This window comes from Sorex fumeus, unplaced genomic scaffold (assembly GCF_029834395.1).
Source record: "Sorex fumeus unplaced genomic scaffold, SorFum_2.1 ptg000061l, whole genome shotgun sequence".
Taxonomy (NCBI): domain Eukaryota; kingdom Metazoa; phylum Chordata; class Mammalia; order Eulipotyphla; family Soricidae; genus Sorex; species Sorex fumeus.
The window spans coordinates 15671602-15694694 of record NW_026606118.1 but is presented as its reverse complement, the minus strand read 5'-3'; the positions used below and the strand labels follow the sequence as shown (position 1 = coordinate 15694694).

The following is a 23093-nucleotide window of genomic DNA, read 5'->3' as shown; positions in this document are numbered from 1 at the left end:
CTCTTATTTCAACCGATTCCTCCAACCCTCATTTTCTTAGTGATCCCTTCTCTATTCCAGCTGCCTTCTCCACCCTCACCCCCCCACCTGCTCATGATGCAGGCTTCCAACTATTGAGCAATCTTCCTGGCCTTTGTATTTACTGTCCTTGCGTGTCAGTCTCATGTTTTGTTATTTTATACTCCACAAATGCATGCAGTCCTTCTATATCTGTCCCTCTCTTTCTGACTCATTTCACTTAGCATGATACTCTCCATGTCTATCCACTTATAAGCAAATTTCATGACTTCATCTTTTCTAACAGCTGCATAGTATTCCATTGTGTAGCTGTACCAAAGTCTGAAACCTTTTCTACAGGTAACACACAGACACGGTTTTTCAAAAGTACTTTTAAAATTTATTTTATGACCATTTTTGGTTGTTGAATTAAAAGAAAATAACGCATCACCAAAAATACTTTGCTAGTGAAAACTCATAAATAAAGCTCACCAGATGAACTAAAAGATGTTTTTCCTTCAAACATCAAAATTTCTAGGTATTCTCAGCTTTAGTTTTTTACTATTTTTTTCTTGAATACTTTGTATCTTCTTTTTTTTTTTTAGATTTTTTTAATTGAATCACTGTGAGATAGACCTTCACAAAGCTGTTAAGTTCTTTTTTAAAAAAAATTTTTAATGAAACACCGTGAGACAGAATTACAGATTTACACACTTTTGTGACTATGTTTCAGTCATACATTGGTCAAGTACCCATCCCTCCACCAGTGCCCATTCTCCACCACCAATATTCCTAGTATGCCTCACAACACTCCACACCCCTCTCCCCTTCCTCTGCCTCTGTGGCAGGTACATTCCTTTTTACTCTCTCTCTCCTTTCGGGTGTTATGGTTTGCAATACAGGTAGTAAGTGGCCATCATGTATGGTGTATAGTCTATTTTCAGTATGCATTTCCCATCCCAAGTGAGCCCTCCAAGCATCCTTTGCTTGATGATCCCTTCTCTATCCCAGCTTCCTTTTCCCCCAACATGTGAGACTGGCTTCCAAGCCTTGGAGGAATCCTCCTGGCCCTTATCTTTACTATCCTTGGATGTTAGTCTCCCATTATGTTACTTTATGTTCTGCAAATGAGTGCAGTCCTTCTATGTCTGTCGCTCTCTTTCTTACTCAGTTCACTTAACATGATACTTTCCATGTTGATCCACTTATATGCAAATTTCATGACTTCATCTCTTCTAGTAGCTGAATAGTATTCCATTGTGTGGGTGTACCTGAGTTCCTTTAACCAGTCATCTGTTCTTGGGCACTCAGATTTTTTCTATATTCTGACTTTTGTAAATAGTGCGGCAGTAAACATACAAGTGCAGAGGTCATTTCTACTGTATGTTTTTTGCATTTCCGGGATATATTCCCAGAAGTGGTATTGCTGGGTAAAATGGTCAATTTCTAACTTTTAGAGAAACGTCCATATTGTTTTCCAAAAGGGCTGAACCAGTCAGCATTCCCACCAACAATGAAGGAGAGTCCCCTTCTCCCCATATGCATGCCAACACCCATTGCCTTTGTTCTTTTGGATGTGTGCCAGTCTCTGTAGTGTGAGATGATATCTCATTGATATCATCTTTTGATATCAAATTTTGATCTGCATTATGATTAAGTTTTAGTCATACAGTGTTCCAACAACCATCCCTTCACCAGTGTACATTTCCTAGCACCAGTGTCCCCAGGTTCCCTCCCATCACCTCTTAATCCCCTGCCCCCTCCCTCCCACACACACAGCCTGCCTCTATGGCAGGCACTTTTCTTCTCTCTCTCTCTCTCTCTCTCTCTCTCTCTCTCTCACTCTCCTTATGGGCATTGTGGTTTGCAGTGAGAACTGACTCCTATGATACTTTTCTTTCTCTGAAAGTGATAAATTCACATTGTTTTTTGTCACATAAAGCAGGTCTAGATCCTAGCTGCTTACCAAAAGACAGTGGTCACTCTTTTTTTCCTCTGGCTGCAACCTGACCTGGTAGATTTGACCATTTTCTTAAATCTAGGCTAACTGTGCTCCTTGCCCTCTAAATTTATCCATTAGAACAAAATCTGCGGGTGAGTGGAGGAGACAGACAGGGTTTGAAAGATGGAAGTTGTGTCTCGGTGACTTTCTTGAGAACAGATTAGAGTCCAGAAGACACCTAATACACAAACTGTGTGACTCCACTCTTATCACAGAACTTTAAGCTATCACAGTAGCTTCAGTGCTATCACAGTAGCAGGCTATGAGTGGTTAAGTCTTGGGGAGTCAAGGTTATATGTGAAAATTGACTGCATGGGAGGTTAACACCTCTCACACCCAGGTTGTTCAAAGGTCAGCTCTGTTTGGTTCCTTGCTCTGTTTTAAGAATGCCTGGTGCACCACAGTGCCTAAAAGATTGGGTTTGAGGGGGAGGGGAAGGACAAAAGTAAAAATTGCCTTTCATAGAGGCAGATCAGGGAGTGGAAGACATTGGTGGAGGGAAATGGATGCTGTGAAGGAATTGGAACATTATATGCCGAAGACTCAAAGAAAAGAATCTGCACACACTGGTGCAGTGACCTTTGCTATATACAGAATGCCTGGTGCAGTGACCTTTGCTATATACAGAATGCCTGGTGCAGTGTCCTTTGTTATATACAAAATGCCTGGTGCAGTGTCCTTTGTTATATACAGAATGTCTGGTGCAGTGACCTTTGATCTGTACTTGATGACAATGACACACTGGAGTTATAGGGTCTGCAAGCTTAAAAGGAGACCAATGATTTTTTTAAAAAAAATTTTATTAGTGAAACACCATGAGGTATAGTTGTAGACTTACAAATTTTTGTGCTTGGGTTTCAGTTATACAATGATCGATTACCCATCCCTCCACCAGTGCCCATTCTCCACCACCAAGGATTCCAGTATCCCTCCCACCCCCATCCCTCCCATCCCACCCTGTCCCTGTGGTAGGGCATAAAAGGAGATCAATGATTAGAAAAGAAATAAGACCATGCTGTCCAAGGGTAGCTGGGTTTCCTTTGAGCTGATAGGATTCTGAAGCCCTTGCATATATTCTGCCGCATGTATTATATACCTTCTGGTGAGTTACTCCCATAGCATTAAGATGCAAGACTCTTCATCCATCTGTTGAAGGAGAGCTGATATTGAATTCAGGCTTACATATGTCCCGATTTAGCCTTACCCTGTGCTGAAGGGAACCACCTCGTTCAAGGCTCTGCTTCTTCTAGTGGGGAGTCCAGAGCTGATGCCTGGTTGATGTGGGGATCATTTTCATCACTGTCATCCATTATTCATCGATTTTCTTGAGTGGGCAGCAGTAACATCTGCATTCGTCCTAGCCCTGAGATTTTAACAGTCTCTTCTTACTCATCCTTCCCAACAGTGCTGCATTGGAGGCTCTTTTAAGGTCAGGGGAATTAGACACATCATTGTTACTGTTTTTGGCATATTGAATATGCCACAGGAGTTTTCCAGGCTCTACCATGCGGGCAGGATACTCTTGGTAGCTTGCATGGTTATCCCAGAAGGAGACCTAGACTATAAGAGTTTGCACAGCTGTGTACTTGGCCACACACACTTCCGGGAGCTTTGTTTTGTAGTCTCTGGATCTTGGCTGTTTATGGGATTTCATGGTGCCTGGGGCAGTTTGTGGGTGTAACTGCCTAGCTAGTGGAAAATGGGGGATCTGGGTGGAGGAGGCCCAATTCTGATCCGAGCAGGCTTGGAGATCTCAGCTCTGGGAGCTATGCACCTGGGTTCCTCTGCTGGTTCCTTCATGCATGAGGCTCATCTGAGCATGTGGAGAGTGGCCTTGAGCATGGCTGTGACTGGGTACCAGAGATCTGTGGCTGCCGGGGCTCTGCTCAGGGTGGAGAGGGAAGCTCAATGTGCGGATACAGAGGTCTAATTTTCTGGCTTCAAGTTGGGACAACTCTGAAGAGTTGTATCAGGGTTGATTCTTCCTGTGGAGATATTCTTTCATTGTTCCTCCTTTCCTTGATTTCTCAGAGTCCTGACTGTGTATGTTCATGTTTTTCCCTCAAGTGTGCACCTTGGCTCAAGACCGATGCTTTCACAGACGCTCAGAGAGCGTGAGCTATGAGTTGTGCAGTGAACCATCTGCTGAGTCCAGCTAGACCCTATTCTAGTAGAATGTGTTCCCAATCCCACCATGCTGAATCCCACCAATACAATGGTTCTCTATAGGGGGATTTTTATCCCCCTCAGGGGACAATGGGCAGTGCCTAGAGACTTGAGGGTTATTATTGGTGCTTAGTGGGAGGAGGCCAGGGTCACTGCTGAACATCCAACGATACACAGGGCAGGTCTCAGTCCAGCTGTTAGTGGAGCTAGGGTTGAGAATTCCCACTCAGTAAATGATTAGGAGTTAGCTCAAATACTAGAGTTCATGCTACTCATGTAGGAGGTCCCAGTAGGGTTCTCTGAGCAATGCCCTGAACCATACATACCCAGTTAAAAAAATATTGCATCTCTATTATGTTTTCCTAAGGTATGGATTCAAGGTTTTAAACCACTTCTGTATCAGACCGTTACATGGATGCATGTGTTTTTTTGTCACATGTGTTTTGCATATTTCACATTCACCAAAGGCCCAGGCATAGGCTAGACAGAGAATGTCACTGCTTGTCAATATTTGCACTAGTTTGTTCTCTGGGGGAGAATGAATTCTACTCTGATCATTAATGTGTTTCTAGAGAAACACATTTGCCAACAATACTCCTGTTGTCTTAGGTCTCCACACCGCTTGTTTTAGATGTTCTGATTTTCTTGGGATAGAAATAGTAGATCCTTTTCACCTTCTGTCTGTCTAAAGTAAAAGTAAAGGCAGAATATGAATCCAGGAGATTCATTTCTGGCTGCTGGATTTTAGGTATCCTCAGTAGGAGAAACAGAGTGTATCTATAGACAGTGAAGCCAATCATACTTTCTTTCTCCTGGGGCCCAGTGTGCAGTCGCTGCAAATAACATTCTCTTTGAAACTGTCTCTGTACAACCTGTTGCATGTAGAGGCTGTCCTAAGGATACTGAAGGCAGTGTTTTGTGGTGGACATTCATATCAAATGTCATGTTGTCCCAATTCTTAGGCTCTACACAGGTATACCAGATCCCTTTGGAAAATCCAGTGATACAGTGGTGAGTGTCCATTTGTCAAGTCATCGTGCTCATTGCTGAGCCACAGAACCAAGAGTGTGTGATCTTGGCTTATTTTTTTTTTCTCTTTGGGTCACACCTGGCTATGCACAGGGGATACTGCACTCAGGAATTTCTCCTGGTGGTGATTGTGGGACTGTAAGGGATGCTGGGAATCGAACCTGGGTTGGCCTTGTACAAGGCAAATGCTGTGCCAGCCCCGTGATTTTGACTTTATATCAGTCTAAGTTCAATTTCCCTGTCTGCCAGAATTCCATCTCAGAGAAGTGGGTTTTTCCCTCAAGTTTAATACAGATGAGTTTGAAGACACAGGGGCTTAAAAGTGGTTCATCCTGGATGTCTGTGGGTGGGACCAATATATCTCTAGTCTTGGGGCTGTGGAGCTGAACTCATCCTGAGCTCTTGTTCTTGATTCTCCCCCAATAAATCTTGCTTCTAAAAGGAAGATAAGAAACAGACTGCACACTCCTTGAAGGAAGGGTGAGGGGAGACCAGAGGAGATGGAAGAGTCAGCAGGTGGCTCAGAGGAGAAGATGCCCTGTTTTTCCAGCTTAGTTTTGATCTTACCAAGTTGCAGATAGTGGAGTTTATTTCCCTACAATAACTTACAGAATGATCAGTTTTCCATTTGTAGAATTTTATTTTGTTTTGTCTGGGGGCCTTATTGAACATGCTCAGGGCTTACTTCTGGTTCTGTGATAGAGATCACTCCTGGTGGTGCTCAGGGGACCACTTGGGGTGCTAGGGATCAAATCTCTGTTGGCTGGCCACATGCAAGTTGAGTGCCTTACCCTCTGTACTATCTATACAACCCCGGTTTACAGAATTTTAACAGTAGTTTTCTACACTTGAATAAATGCACACTGGCACTATCTAGACCAGAACATATTCAAGTCAGAGTTTCATAAACTGAAAAAGAGGCAAGAAACTGTCACTTAGTTCAAAGCTGGCACTGAGGAGCCCAGATGGTCCTTTCCTGCCTATCTGAACGCCCAGCTTCTTGCTTGACAAAACCCAGGCATCTCGAGGGCCTGAAGTGCAGAAACTGCTTTGCCTCTGAGATGCTTCTGATTGAAGGGTGACAACTTTGCAAACCTTTCCTAAAGAAAATGTATGAGGACCATCTGGATGACAACTGTCTGCCATGTGTCACTTCTTGGCTGCTGATTTGGGACTCAGGAGACTGTCCCACACTCTGAATTTGAGCTTCAGGCTTAGACTAGTTTTAATCTCATGTAGATGGTGCTATGCATTTTCTGGGAACCTTTACAGTTTGGGCTTGTTATGTACTCTCTGGGATCTATTTTAGAAGTCCTAGATGTAGAGAGAAAAATCTCCGAGTTTAAACTGCATTGTTTTAGCTCACTTCTGCACTCTTCAAAAGAAAGAACTCTTCAAGAGTAGGAACTATTTCAACACAGCTGTTGGGATTTTCCTATGAGCCCAACTCCAACCTGGAACTATTTTTTTTGTAAAACCTCTGATCCAGATATTCCATAGGGAATTTGTGTTGAGGAAATAGCTGTAGATATAGTTATAGATCCAGCATAAGACATAATTATTGCAATATTGATTGTAATGATGGTATAATGATGGTACGTGTCCAACAAACTAAATGTCTAGCAAGTGTTATTACTGTTAATTTTTTTTAATAGGCACCACTTCCACTGGTGTCTTGGGGCCTGGGTGGTGCTGGAAATTTGATTCTGAGTCTCACACATGCATTACTAGCTTATTTTTTTTATATCTATTTGGTAAGGATTGCAACATGACACTTGAATGGATGTTGCTGAAGATTGGTGTCACAGAATGACTTTTGATATTGAGTTAAAGAAGGTCATGGTGCAGGCCTTCTCGGAGTCAGGATGAATGACTTCACCCCACCTCCTCATACTTCAGAAACCCTGGCAGCCACACCCACATCCCACAACCTCCACCATGTAAGCTCATCTACCAGCCCTGGTAGATTCTAAGATTCTAAAGATTCATAATTAAATTCAAAAGAGTTTAACTTGCCACAAAACTTTTTCAGATACCCGGGGTCCCTTATGAGACTCCTGGGGCAACCTCTGGGAGGGAGGGGTGCAGCAGGGATGGGGTAGGGGGAAGCCAAGTTTACACCCTACCAAAGCCCTGGCAGCTGCACTCACACCCCAGCAACTGCTGCCGTGCCTCAGGCTGGACTGCCCAATTAAATATTCTAGATTATTTTGAGCCACATCTCCAAACTCTACAATGCTAACATCCCAGTAGGAGCAGATTGGATGGGAGTGTCAAGTAGAAGTCAATGAAACTTAACAAAGCAGGAACACAGACGGCTCAACTAGCAACATCAGTTTAGTAAACCCTCAGAACTTAATGTTCCTCTGGCGAGATGCAACGATTTTTTTTTTTTGCTTTTTGGGTCACACTGGCGATGCTCAGGGGTTACTCTTGGTTCATGCACTCAGGAATCACTCCTAGCGGTGCTTGGGGGACCATATGGAATGCTGGGAATCGAACCTGGGTCGGCCATGTTGGCTGCGTGCAAGGCAAATGCCCTACCCGCTGTGCTATTGCTCCAGCCACAAAATGCAACAATTTTTTTTCACAACCTTTCTTTTACTGAATTATCTTTTGATCATTCCATTAGCCATTTGATGGTAACAAACCATATAAAATAAATTATTGTGGCCCTTCCTGATGTGGGGGCAGGCCTGAGGGGTGGTTGGGAAAATGGAGACAGTGGTGGCGGGCAGGTGACAGTGGTGGTGGGATTGGTGTTGGAATACTGAATGCCTGTAACAAATTATCATAAACAACTTTGTAAGCCATGGTGCTTAAATAAAGTGTGTCTGGGGGTGGGGGTGGGGGTGAGTGGGACAAAAAAAAGCCGATGAGAATAAGTGATCCCTGTGCAATGCCTGGCAAGCTCCCCGTGACGTATTCGATATGCCAAGCACAGTAACAACAAGTCTCACGATGGAGACATTACTGGGCCCGCTCGAGCAAATCGATGAACAACGGGAGGACAGTGCTAGAGTGCTACAGTGTTGTTCTGAAAATGTAGCCAGAAGTTATCTCTGGGTAATGGGATTACAGGTAGGTCCTTAAAAAAAGTTATTTGGGGATATATGCCACATTGACTAAGAGTTGCTTTTGTAATAATTCTTAAAAAGTTAAAATTACAGTTATAATAAAGTTGTGTATGGAAAATATAATAGAAGTTGTGTGTGTGACACTGGAAGCTTCCGGCTTCTGATAGGGGCCCTCCCGTTGATCATCGATTTGCTTGAGCGGGCCCAGTAACGTCTCCATTGGAGACTTTGTTGTTACTGTATCTGGCATATCGAATCAAATACTCTTGGTAGCTTGTCGGGCTCTCCGAGAGGGGCGGAGGAATCGAACTCGGGTCGGCCATGTTGGCTGCATGCAAGGCAGACGCCCTACCCGCTGTGCTATCGCTCCAGCCCAATTTCTGATAGGGGAAATTGCATAAATCGTAAGTGTTCTGTGATTTGAGGTATCACAAAATCAGATACACCCATATCTAACATCCAGTGCATTTAGGATATATCAGGGCCCTGAAGCCCTTGGGGCCCCCTTCTGGTTCTTAATATTGCCCTTCCCTTCCCTTGCCTGGAGAAGCCCTGTGTGACTTCTGATTGCAGAGGTTACTGCTCGTTTTGAATTTGACATCGTTGAAATGGTGCAATCCATATCCCATTGGGTGTCTAGCTTCTGCTCTTTCGTGAGCCACTCTTACAGTTGTGTTTATGTATCATTTTTTCAATATCCTGTGAACACTATATTAGCACTGTTCTCGGAAGGGACCTGCTGTTCTTTGTGTATGGCCTAAGAACATGCCAAGTGTACTCGGCACTTGGAGATCCTGCCAACAGAGGTGACACTTTTTTTTCCAGCTATATTAATAGTAGCTGGGTTTCCTTAGGCTGCTTGGGACATCCTGTCCTGGGTTACTGGCTGCTGCCATCTTTGAAATAAGGTCTACCTATGTTATGACTGTGGTTCTACCTTGAATACCAGGTAGATGTTCCAGAAAGTTCTGAGTCATCGTCTACATATTGAAGGTAAGTAGTTTAGATGGGTCAAGATGAGCTTTTTTTCCTTTCTCCAGAACAGCTTTATGTTTCCTAATAGATTTATTAGAAGGAAAAAGTTGTCACAGCATGTGACAACTGCAAGAGTATTATTCCATTCCCACTGGTGGAATTTTACTCTAAAGAAATTGGGGCAAGAGAGATGCTACAGTAGGTGAGGCACTTGCCTTTACGTAGTTGTCCTGGGTTTGATCTCTACCAATGTATACGGTCCCTTGAGCTTTGCTGGGAGTGATTCCTGAACACAGAATCAGGAGTAAGTCTTGAGAACCACCTAGAGGCCAAAACCAAAAAAAAAAAAATCCAAAAGATTTTTGCTATATATAATAATACTACTGAATAGAGACCATAGATGGTCTAATATTTCCCATACTGGAAGTTACTTTTTCCATGGTCTAATATTTCCCATACTGGAAGTTACTTTTTCCATGTTGAAATTTTTTATCTGTGGATAGGAGGAAAGCAGGAGGAAGGAACGTCAAGTATAAAAGTGGAGATCCCCAGATGACTCTGGAACCTAGGTCATAGAAATAAAAAGGACAGGGAATGAAAGACACCATGGGCCAAGGTTGGGGGGGTGGGCAGTGGCTAGAGAGAAGAGGTGGATGAGAGGTCACAGAGCCAGGGCTCAGGAGCCTCCTGGCATATCAGTGCTGTAGAGGTGAGGTATGTGTATATGTCTAAACAACACTGAGCAAAAGATAAACTACAGTAACCAGACTGAAAAATGTGCCTGTTAGGGCTGGAGTGATAGTACAGCAGGGAGGGCATTTGCCTTTGCATGCGGCCGACCTGGGTTCAATACCAGCATCTCATATGGTCCCCCAAGCACCGCCAGGAGTATTTCCTAAGAGCAGAGGCAGGAGTAACCCCTGTGCATTGCCGGGTTTGACCCAAAAAACAAAAAAAAATTTCAAAAATGTGCCTGTCAAGGGCTGGAGCGATAGCACAGTGGTAGGGCATTTGCCTTGCATGCAACCAACATGGCCAACCCAAGTTCGATTCCTCCGCCCCTCTCGGAGAGCCCAGCAAGCTACCGAGAGTATCTCGCCCGCACGGCAGAGCCTGGCAAGCTCCCCGTGACGTATTCGATATGCCAAACACAGTAACAACAAGTCTCATGATGGAGACGCTACTGGGCCCGCTCGAGCAAATTGATGAACAACTGGAGGACCATGACTGTGCCTGTCAAGGAGGCAGGCTGGGAGTTGTCAGGGAACCTGGGACACTGTCGCAGAGTAGCTGACACTTGTGTTGGGATTGGTATTGGAACATGGTGTACACGTAAAATTTAGCTATGAGTTATTTTGTAAATCATGGTATGCCAATATTAAAATTTTTAACATAAAGCAATACAAATTAATTAATTATTTCATTAAAAAATCTACCATGATATGTGCATTATTGCCACATCTTCCAGAATGTTATTGTCAGCTTTAGATAGGGAGTCAAAAAATTTTATGGTCTGACAAATTATTTTTTTGTTTGTTCGATTTGGGGCCACAGTTGTTGGTGCTCAGGGCTTATTCCTGACTCTCAGGACTCATTTCTGGTGAGCTCAGGCGACCATGGGGTGCGGGGATTGAGCCCAGGTTGACTGCATGCAAGGCATGCAAATGCCCTACCTACTAACCCAACTTCATAAGCAATGTTTTGAACCAATGCTTCCTCATTATAATCTGCCTCATTGATAAAATGAGGAGTCCAGCAAGACTCATCATCAAAGGCCTTAGTTCATATGATACAGTCCAGGATGCAGAGTCAAAATCTGGTGTTTGATGGGTCAGGATGAGATTTCCTGTTCTCTCCAGATCAGGTTTATATTTCTTCCACCTTTGTGATTAAACAACAGCTGACACCATTTTTCCTTCTAATAATTATATTATTTGAAGTGCAAGAATTTGACTTTATTCCCAATGGCAGAATTTTACTATAAAGAATTTGGGGCCAGGACTAGAGCAATAGTACAGTGGGTAGGGCGTTTGCCTTGCACACGGCCAACCCGGGTTCAATTCCCAGCATCCCATGTGGTCCCCTGAGCACCGCCAGGGGTAATTTCTGAGTGCAGAGCCAGGAATAACCACTGTGCATTGCCAGGTGTGACACAAAAGCCAAAAAAATAAAAAAATTTAAAAAATAATAAAAAAAAAGAATTTGGGGCCAGAGCAATCGTAGAGCGGGTGAGGCATTTGCCTTCAAGTAGCTGACCTGGGTTTGCTCTCCACCAATGCATACGGTACCATAAGCCTTGCCAGGAGCGATCCCTGAGCACAGAGCCAGGAATAACCCTGAGCCCCTGCTCATATGGTTTAAGAAGTGGAGGCCAGGGGTACATGGCACATCTGTTTCCATCACCTTCTCCTCACCGCTGTGGACGGCCTTTATCCTTTCCAAGTTTATTTCCATTCCTGAGTGCTCAGGTCCAAACGCTCTGAAGACTGCGTGGGCTTTTCCACATCCTAAGGAGAGGCAGTCAGTCATCCTAAATACTGACTCATGTCGCTTCAAATATGAAAGGGCAATGGTTGTTGATGCAAAGCCTAATGAACTGGAGTTTCCTGACTTCTGTTTCTGGTCAAATTGCAATGAATCATTTCTCAGATTTTCTGTAATGTGATTCATAATATGTGTGTGTGTGTCGGGGGGAGAGAAAGAGAGAGAGAGAATTCTAATTTTTTTAATTGAAGCAGCATTGATGTCCAGTGCTGTTTGTGCTTTAGGGGAATGGTCATCCCTCTTCGAATGAACGCTGTCTCATCATACCACCTCCCAAACGTCAGTGTGCCTCCACTCTGGTCCCCTCTAGTTACTTCAATCCTTTGATCCCAATCCTTGGGTTTGTCTCTTTTTCACTTTGTTCCCTGGCTTTATTTTTTTATAGCTCTCACGAGTAACCATCCAATATTTGTCTGTCTTTCTCTGACTTATTTTTGCTTCACATAAACCCCTACAGTTTGATCTATGTAGTAGCAAAAGACAATAATTCAGCTTCTACCATTGTGGAGTAGTATTGTGTTGTTCTTGTTCTCCTCTTTCTCCTCCTCCTCCTCCCCCTCCTCCTCCTCCTCCTCCTTTTCTTCTTCTTTTTCTTCTTTTTCTTCTTCTTCTTCTTCTTCTTCTTCTTCTTCTTCTTCTTCTTCTTCTTTCTTTTTCTTCTTCTTCTCCTCCTCCTCCTCCTCTTCCTCCTCCTTCTTTTTCTTCTTCTTCTTCTCCTCCTCCTCCTCCTCTTCCTCCTCCTTCTTTTTCTTCTTCTTCTTCTCCTCCTCCTCCTCCTCTTCCTCCTCCTTCTTTTTCTTCTTCTTCTTCTCCTCCTCCTCCTCCTCTTCCTCCTCCTTCTTTTTCTTCTTCTTCTCCTCCTCCTCCTCCTCCTTCTTCTTATCCTTCTTCCTCCTCTTCCTTTTTCCTCCTTCTTCTGTCTTTCTTTGTCATCTTTTTCATCTTCATTGTCGTCTTCTTCATCTTCTCCTCCTACCCCTCTCCCCCTTCCTTCTTCCCCTCTTCGTCCTCCCACCTCCCTCTTCCTCCCTCCTCTGCCTCCATTTTTTTGGGGCCACAGTCCATGATACTCAGTCCTGGCTCATCATTCATAAATTACTCCTGATGGGATTCAGGGAGAATATGGAGTGCCAAGGATTGAACCCAGGTGGGCTGCATGCAAGGCAAGCACCTTACCGCTGTACTATCTCTTCGGCCCCTAGGTTCCATCTTTTTATCCACTCATCCTGCTGTTGGGCACTTGGAATGTCAGCATAACTGATTATTGGAAGTAGTACTGCAGTGAACACAGGTGTGTGTCCCACAATTTTTTTTATCATAGAAAACTTAATTATATAAAATTTAAAGGCCATTTTAAGATATTCTTGATAGTGTGAGTTGGAATGGTGTGGGCCGAATGGAGGCGCTCAGGAGAGCTGGTGGGTTAAAAGCACAGCATCAACAGAGTCTGGGTGCCCTAGTCTTGGTACATACCAGGCAGTAATGGGAAGCGTCAGCAAGAGACTGCCCGATTAATTTTCAAGGTTGCCTCGTACATAAGCACATGCAAACCATGGCTGTGCCTTTGACTGGCAACTTCAGTTTTGCCTTTGTTTAACTTTTTGGATCTTGTGCAAATCTGCTTTCTGAAATCCTTACCCAGAGGAGATAGTTTTGGGACAAGACTCAGAACTTTCCTAGGGCTTAAGAAAACCAGACATTAAACAAGAAGTTCTCTTAGCATCTCCTAATTTCTACGGAGGTAGGCAATAGGAAGAATCTGGTGAAGGGATGGGTACTTGATCATTGTCTAACTGAAACCCAAGCACAAAAATTTGCAAGTCTACAACTGTAAAGGCCCTCCCGTTGATCGTCGATTTGCTTGAGCGGGCCCAGTAACGTCTCCATTGGAGACTTTGTTGTTACTGTGTCTGGCATATCGAATACTCTTGGTAGCTTGCTGGGCTCTCCGAGAGGGGCGGAGGAATTGAACTTGGGTCGGCCATGTTGGCCGCTTGTAAGGCGAACGCCCTACCCGCTGTGCTATCGAACTGTACCTCATGGTATTTCACTAATAAAAATTAAAAAAAAAACATCCTGAAGTGTTATCCCATCTTTAGATGGTATTGTGGTGTGATTGGAGGGGTCTCTGTAGGACTTGTCCTGGCCTGGCCTGGCCTCCATTGCCCATAGTTTTTTTTTATTTCTTGGGTCACACCCGGCAATGCTTGGGGGTTACTCCTGGCTTTGCACTCAGGAATTACTCCTGGCGTTGCCGGGGGAACCATATGGGATGCTGGGGATCGAACCCGGGTAGACCGCATGCAAGGTATATGCCCTACCCAATGTACTGTCGCTCCAGCCCCACACCCCAAATTTTGTTTTTTTTTTGCTTTTTGGGTCACACCCAGCGATGCACAGGAGTTACTCCTGGTTCATGCACTCAGGAATTACTCCTGGCAGTGCTCAGGGGACCACATGCATTGCTGAGAATTGAACCTAGGTCGGCTGCATGCAAGGCAAATGCCCTACCCACTGTGCTATTGCTCCAGCCCCCCACACCCCAAATTTTTAACTGTAGCCCCCTTTGTTCTGCTCTGAACCATTTTGTCTTTGCTAAGTATGCATAGCCATCTTTGAATTCTAAAGTAGATGTGAAAAGCCTCACTTTGGACTTGATTTGTATAATTGTTATGTCAGCTGTGATAAATGTTTAACGTGCTAATATTGATTCATTCGTTCTGCCCATTCATTGTGTGCCTGTTAGGGTGAGCTGCCGCCATTAATTTCATTTTACTTCCAGCGGCAGCTTATTATAAGCCAAACAAAAGGTTGACTCTTAACTACACCTGCGTATATGATCATCAGGAAAATATTTACAGTTCAAGCTAATCTTCGCTAGGCCTAAAGTCCCTGTGGTTTAATCACTCAACAAATATGATAGCACTGCGGGGTGGGTAACTGCGCTAATGTTCTCTCTAGCTGCACTTGCAGAATTTGCCCCTGTAATTCTCTGAGCCCAACACCTTAATGGCAAGGGGACAGAGGAGCCAGTGACAACTTTGCTCTTTCCTTCAGCCTGTGTGCTCAGCCCCCTAGAAGTGAGCTAGACTTTCACTTTGAACACAAATGAACATTTTTTCTTTCTTTTTTTTTTTCTTTTTGGGTCACACTCGGTGATGCACAGGGCTTACTCCTGGTTCTGCGTTCTGGAATTACTCCTGGCCGTGCTTGGGGGACCATATGGGATGGTGGGAATATAACCCGGGTTGACCGCATGCAAGGCAAACACCGTACCCACTGTGCTATTGCTCCAGCCCCAAATGAGCATTTCTTGATAATGGCCTCTCAGCTGAGGCTGTGTGAATTATATCAGAGTTAAGAGTGGATTTGAGAGAGGGAAGCTCACTGGAAGGAAAGAATGTCTTCCCAGGCTTCAACCAGCCCTCCCTCCATGCTGCAGCTCTTTCCCAGCTGCTGAGAATAGCCACGCCCTCTGAGAGTTGAAAGCAGTGGGAGAACCACGCCTGGAGCCCAAAGGAACAGCTCAGTGCTTGCACCTGCCTCCTTGCACGTGCAAGGTCTTGAGTTCAAGCCTTGGTGCCTGCTCATGTGCCATTGCTATCCTGGCAGCTCTGCTGTGACTCCAGCCCCACAAACGGTTTGTGCACCGCAGGTAGGAGCATATGGACATCACCACAAAGGGCTGTGCCCTCCAGGGAAACCAACCAGCCACACAGTCAGAATGTGAGCACCACAGTGAAAGAGTGCGAAGCCAGAGAGCTCGTGTGCAAGCGCCACAGTTAAAGGTACAGAGCCCTCGAGGAGTGTCACTGCTGTGTGTGCGAGCACTGCCAGCAGATGTAACATCTCCAGAGAGCAGCGTGGTTAAGTGGCATGCACCCCAGCAAGAAGCAGACACTCCTGCTCTCCTGTCATCACAGTGACAGTAGAGACAAAGGGATGGAAAGGGACAATATTAAAATAGAAGGGGGAAAAAAGAGATCTTCACTGACAAATCCAGACATCCATACATTAGAAAAACAAAGAAGAGTATTGTTTAAAAATGCCTAAAATTCTCATAAGCGAAAATCAAACACACTTTAAATGAACAACTGCTATGTGATGGACCTTGTTATATGCATTCAGGACACACAGTCAAAGATTCAATTCAGTCCCGAAGGGAAGGCTTTGAGATTACTAGTTTGAAAATACGGTTCTAAAGGGTGATAAAGGGAAGGAGGGAAATTGCACCTCTAGGATGTCATGGGAGCACAGAGGGAAGTAGAAGGGATAAGCAGGGAGGGCTTCCCGAAGGAGTTGATATTTGCACTGGGTTTTGAAGGATGAGTACGAGTTGCTTATACATGTGAACGGGAAAAGGAGCATGACCAGAAAGAAGGGACAGGCATGGGAAGGCCAATGTCTAGATCATTCCAGGGCATGTGGGTTACAGAGACCAGGGCCGGTGGCAGGGAAAGCAGTGGCAGTTGCTCAAGAGCGAGCTTCTATGTAATCCTTGGGGGTATCAGAGATTTATCACCATCTAGAGGATATAGCAAACTATTTTCAGCAGATGGCCACCAAGGTCAGAGTTGAGTGATGGGGGTCACTTTGGGGAGGTCATTTGGGGAATTGAGGAAGCTGATGTGGAACCAGGAGGCAGGGAGATGAGTGATAGAGGAAGACGGACCCTCAAGTAGACAGATAATCCGAGGAAGAGCAGTGGAAATAGGAGGGATTGTTAGACTTCATTGCATGAATGTGGTTGGGGATCCGTGTTTCAATGCACGGTTAAGCTTTGGGCTGGGCCCAGAGTCAAGATGAGAAAGAAGTGACTTGTTTCAGAAAGAAGGGATTTTATTAAAGCACTGTTGGTGAAGGCGAATGGAATGGAAGCTCATGGGGATGAGGGGTGGATATTGGATTTCAGGAGTAAAGAGTTTAGCACAGAAGAAATGATGCTCAGACAGTTGGGTTCAGGCAAGACACATGATCTGGCCCAGAGATATCATACTAATATTATGGGGAGACAGAAGCATTTTGAGAGTGTGGACAAGCTAGTCCAATAAATAGGTAGAGAGTGACAAGACTCAGAAAGAGGACTGGCCCCTTAGAAACCAGCCACATGTCACTGATGAGCAGAGCAAGAGAAGCAGCGGGAGGTCAGAGGTGAAGGAAGGCAGTCAGGGCCACAATAGTAGGGAATCGTCTAGAAGGAATGTTCACACCAGGGTCAGATACTTTCCAGGTACTTAGCAATGTGCTTTGTAAAGTCTGTAAACAAACACACATTTGTTTGCGTGTTAAACAGTAGGCTGGCTGACACCCCAGGTCACAGCAGTGACTAGTGGCAGGAGTTGGTGAAGTGACCTCAGTTGTGGATGCAGGTGAGGGTCACTGCAGTGAAAACTGTCTTTGTGAGACTGTCTTTGATCTCCACCCTGCCCTCTCTGTTCAAACTGGATGACTGCTTTTCTTCCTGATGGCCCAGAACTACAGATGCAGCCGTCACATTGACATTTACAAATGCTTCCTGCCTGGTACTCAGGCTGATGCTTTCTCTCTTTTTTTGTGAAGTAGAACAGATTTTATTTGGAGGTATTGGAGAGGAGAAGAGTGAGGTAGTGGGAGCAAGTGGAGAGAATGAAAGAGTGTAATGCGCTCAAGAGAAAATGCGGGCTCCTCCAAGAATGGAGAGAGCCCCTATACACATCCTAGCATTAGACACAAAAGCATGAAAGCACACATCTCAAGAGGGGCGATGCGGGCAACACATGTGCTCGGGCACCACATGTGCTCGGCCACGTGGGCACAAGCAGCACATGGGCTCAGGCAGCATATGCGCCTGGCTGATGCTTTCCAAGTCAGATCTCCTTGTGTTGACCTCAGATCTTCCCAACTCAGTAGCCAGGCCAATAGTTCTTCCTCTGTTGTACCTGCTGGTCATATGGCACAGATTCTGGTCCTGAGTGGTCATTGAGTCCGTGCAGTAGGAAGACTTGACAAGGTGGGGCAGTGTTAGTTGGCCACACCTCATATAAGTGGTCATCCCTAGCATTTGAGTTCCTTCTCATTGTGTCCCTTTCTACTTAAAACTTTCCAGAAAACACTGGCTTGATCTGCCTCTTCCTTGCATGTCTCTCTTCTTTCCCCCTTTCTTTTCTTTCTTCTCTCCTCCTCCTCTCTCTCTATTTTCCACTCCCTCCATCCCACTTTCTTCTTTCATCCTCCCATCCCTCTAGTATCTTTCATCATTCCTTATTCTTTCTATTTCCTCTTTTTTTTTTTGCAATCGCAATTTTTATTAGAACATATCTAGAAACTCGGTAGTGTATATTCAGTTTTAGTTTGTATGTATGCAAATTACTGGTGGCAGCATTTCAATGATGTTAGTGTTCACTGTGAAATAATCGGGGTCTTACTTAGACCTGTATGTGAAGTGTAGGTAGCAAAGTCTCTCTGCTTTTTTTGTGTCTGTGTATGTGACCATCTGTCTAAAAACAAAACAAAACGAAAAACCAACACACAGAGACAGTTTTAAATGATTTTTACTGTAGTGCTGAGATTTACAGTACTGTTACTTGTACTATTCATGCAGATATAATTCTAGGACCACCAGAGAGTCTGCTCTCCTCCAACAGTGCCCCCGAGACCCCTCCTAAGCACCTTCCCATGTAAGCTCAGTTTTATAGACAAAATCTCAAGTTCAGTTAACTTTGACTATTTGTTCTTCCCTTACTATGTTTCTTCCTATACACATATGGGAGATAGGTGTGTGTGTGTGTGTGTGTGTGTGTGTGTGTGTGTGTGTATAAGTGGGTAGGTAGTGACACCTATACATGTATAGAAGTATAGAAATAAACTTGTGAAATTTAAAAAATAGTAAATCAATGATAATCTAATTTTCTAAATTCAAAAACCATTTTTAAGATACTGGAATATAAATAAAAATTTGCTATGAATAATTCTATCAATGCATTTTAAAATTTACATGAAATAGGTAATTTCTGCAAATTGAAATTTAGTATGTGTGAAAATGAGAAAATTTAAAGAGGAAAATCTGAATAAGACTATAAAAATATGAAAATGTGTTTTAACCCAAAGAAGGGGATATTGACTCATGTTAGAAATTTATTTTATTTATTTTTGTTTTTGTTTTGGGTTTATACTTGGTGGTGATCAGGGCTTGTCCCTGGCTCTGCTCTCAGAGATTACTCCTGGTAGTGCTCAGGGGATTGTAAGTCAGGATTTGAACTTCTGTCAGCTGTGTGCAAGGCAAGCACCCTACCTGTTGTGCTATCTCTTTGACCCCAGAGAGGGGTCTTGGGCCACACCTGAATGTGCTCAAGGCTTATTCCTGGCTTTGTGCTCAGGGATTAGAATAATCCTTGGTGGTGCTTGGGGGACCTTATCTGGTTTGAATCTGGGTTGAGTCTGGGTTGGCTGAGTGCCAGGGAAACACCCAATTTGTTGTACTATCTCTCCAGCCCCTACGTTAGAAAATATCTAGATACTGCTTAAGTATCTGCATTATTAAGAAAGATTGTAATAAAAATCTCTATTGATGTAAAAGAAACCACCCGATCAGACCTAGAACATTCAGTATATATGAAACATTAATTTGTTATTGAAAACATATAAAATCCCTTAGCAATCCCTAGGAGTAAGTAAATATTTTAAAATCTAGTAGAGGGCAACCATAAGTGTGAATGAATATCACACTCAATGCCAAGTGCTGAGAAGTTTATCTTGTTTTTTTTTTTAAAGAAGCTCTTTTAATGCCTCTTGCAACACTGATTTCAAGACTATGAATTCACTAAGCTGTTGCCTGTCCATGAAACTCTGTATCATTTCTTCAAAATTGAATGATAATCAAGTTGAATAGAGTATATTTGGTGATGTGTTCATTTCACTGAGTTTTTGTACTATAGCCTCTATTCTCACTTGTAGGGTCTCATTCGATAGATGTGCTGTGAATCTTATGAGCTTTCCTTTCTATGTAAACTCCCTTTTGATCTTGCTGCTTTTAATATTCTGCCTATATCTTTGGCTCTCTCTCTTTTAACATATTCTTGGTGGTTTTCTTTTTCATTAGTTTTTTTTCATAAGTATTCCAAAATACTCTCAGAGATGCAGATCAGAAGCTGTGTTTGTTGGGGCAAGTAGTAAAGAAGAAAATTTGTGGACTTGTAACCAGTTTCCAAAGGAATCTAAAATATCACCCAGTTGACAACTACTTTTCTTCAGGAAGTGTGTGTGTGTGTGTGTGTGTGTGTGTGTGTGTGTGTGTGTGTGTTGGTGTAGTGCACTTCTGTATGAGGGAAAGTTTCCTACTTCATATTTCTAGGAAAACTTTTGAGCAAATCTGCTTCAATAGGAATTTGGGGATTATTTTTGGCCAAGATAGTGGTGGTGATCCACTAAGGCAGGTGGTAGATTCCTATGCTTTCTCACTTAAAGGTAATCACTGATGGAGTCCGAGAGATAGTAGAGGGGTTAAGGCACATTCATGCCTTCTAGATAGTTCAAGGGTTATGTCACATGCCTTGAATTCAACAGATCCAAGTTCAGTCCCTAGCCCCACCTTTTTCTCTAATGCTACCAGTTTGTTCCAGGAAATCCTAGGTAACACAGGGCCTAAGCAGCATCACATCTTTGGGAGATCATGGAGTCAGGCACTGCATGGCAGAGTTTAATTCTATCTCTGCCATTAAAACAGCCATGTGAGCTGAAAGTAGACTATAGACCAAACATAATTGCCACTCAATGCCTCTCTTGCAAACCACAGGACCCAAAAGGAGAGAGAACAAAAGGGAATGCCCTGCAACAGAGGCAGGGTGGGATGGGGGGGATGGGGGGTGGGAGGGATGCTGGGACCCGTGGTGGTGGAGGATGGGCGCTGGTGGAGGGATGGGTACTTGATCATTGTATAACTGAAACCCAAGCACAAAAATTTGTAAGTCTATAACTGTACCTCATGGTGTTTCACTAATAAAAAAAAGCCATGTGACATCATGATTCCTTCCCCTCTGTAGGTGTTTTTTCTGCATCTGTCAAAGGGGACACTGTTTTACCCTGGAGTAGTTTGAGGTTTAAGTGAGTTGATACTTGTAAAGTCCATATGATGTGTGTTTTCTAAACCAACATAAAATTGGCTTGGAAAGGTTGTATGTTTAAGTGTATACAAGTTGATTTGATACGTCTATAAATTGCAACGTGATTACCAATGAGCATTTAGCTCATACCTCTATCTCATCATGTGCTTATTTTTTATGGCAACAATATTAAAGAATTAGTCTCTTAGCAACTTTGATGTATATAATACTATATTGTTGGCTAGAGTCACTGCTCAGTGCATTAGTTCTCCAGACCTATTCATCTTCTGTTACAAATTTATATCCCTTGGCCTGTGCCTTCCCAATGTCCTTCCATCAGCTGCTGGAGCAATAACCATCATTCTACACCCGATTCCTAACAATGACTTTTTTAGATTCCATTTATAAGTACCGATATAAGCATATTTATCTTTCCCAGACTAGCTTGTCTCACTTAACATAATGCCCTTCAGGAAGGCCTATCCATGTTGTCAATAATTGACACATTCTTCTTTCATATGAGTGAGTGATGATAATCCTTTGTGTATATATGTATGTGTGATACACATATCAAATATATTTTGAGTAGCGTTCATCATCAGACATATCATTTGCAAACAATAATCTTTGATTCTGTGAGTTGCCTGTTCATTTTGTTAATCATTTCTTGAGTACAGAAGATTATTGTTTTGATGTGGTTCCACTTGAATTTTGCTTTTTTGTTGCTTATGCTTTTGATGTCTTAACCAAAGAATCCTTGAGAGGCTCTGTGTCAGGGAGCTGCTTTCCCATTTTTTCTTAAGGAGTTGCACCACATCATACTTATATGTCCTAAGTGCATTCTGAGTAAATTTTTGAGAAGTGTAAGAAAGGGGTTGAATTTCATTCTCTATACTTGGATATCCAGTTTTCCCTATATCAATGATGGAAAAGATTCTCCTTTCCCATCTAATTATTGTGACTTCTTTGTTGAAATGTTGGTTGTCTGGGGGATAGAGAGATAGTACAGTGGGTTGGTTACTTGCCTTGCATCCTGAGGGGCCTAGGACTTACTCTTGCCTCTGTGTTTAGGAATCATTCCTGGTATGCTTGGGAGACCAGATGAAAGGCCAGGGATAGAACTGGTGTTGTTTGAGTCCAAGAAAAATTCTTCAACCCCTGTGCTATCTCTTCAGTCTCCAGAAATCATGGGGGGGGGAAAAGTACTTATGCTCACATGGCAAAGCCTGGCAAGCTCCTCGTGATGTATCCGATATGCCAAAAACAGTAACAAGTCTCACAATGGAGACGTTACTGGTGCCCGCTCGAGCAAATTGCTGAACAATGAGAGGACAGTGCTATAGTGCTACAGTGCTGCTAAGGCCAATGAGATAGGATAAGGGTTAAGAAGCTTCCCTTGCATGTGGCAAACCTCCATCACCATATATCCTCCTGAGTCAGGAATAACCCTGTAGCACCATTGGATGCTCAGCCCCGATCTGAGCAGAGACTATAAAACCCAGCTCCTGGAAGAGAACAGCGCAGAGTCTCCTGCCCCCACGCCTGGCTGTCCTCGCTGGGGCCCTTTGGAGGGGAGCTGGCTGAGTTTCCTCCCCACCCCGACCAGGGCTCTGGCAGCCGAAGACCTCCAGAACCAGCCACCACCATGCTGAGACCACTCTCCACACGCATGAAGGTACCGACAGAGGAACAAAGGCATGTGGGTCCCGTGGCTGAGATCTCCAAGCCTGCTCGGATCGGGGCTGAGCATCCTCCACCCAGATCCTCCACCTTCCAGTAGGCAGGGGTCACACCCACCAACTGGCCCCCTCACGCCGTGTAATCCCATCAATGGCCAAGACCCAGAGACTACAAAACTCAGCTCCCGGAAGCGACATCTTATTATCTCATTCTTGCTTTGGATAACCTGGCAGGCTACCGAATGTAACCTGCCCACACGGCAGAGTCTGGCAAACTCCCCGTGGTGTACCCAATATGCCAAATACCAGTAACAATGATGGGTCTCATTCTCCTAACCCTGAAAGAGCCTTGAATATGGCACTTTTAAAAAAATCTCAGGGCTAGGACGAAAGAGACGTTACTGGGGCCAGCTCGAGGCAATCGACGACCAACAGGATGGTCGTGATCATGATCGACCACTGGATGTGATCCAAAAAAAACCTTTTTTTTTTTACTTTCATGTATTTTCCTGTTCTTTTCTTTGTTTTTGCCATTGTTATGGTATGT

The 23093-nt window shown here is 43.8% G+C and overlaps 1 protein-coding gene and 1 non-coding gene across 2 annotated transcripts in view; both read left to right on the top strand.

The window, feature by feature from the left end:
* Positions 1-23093, top strand: part of UST (uronyl 2-sulfotransferase) — a 377271-nt gene that overhangs the window by 46312 nt on the left and 307866 nt on the right. The window lies entirely within an intron of this gene.
* Positions 4943-5079, top strand: LOC130034843 (small nucleolar RNA SNORA70). The gene has a single exon (XR_008794169.1). It is a non-coding gene; the product is annotated as a small nucleolar RNA SNORA70 (small nucleolar RNA).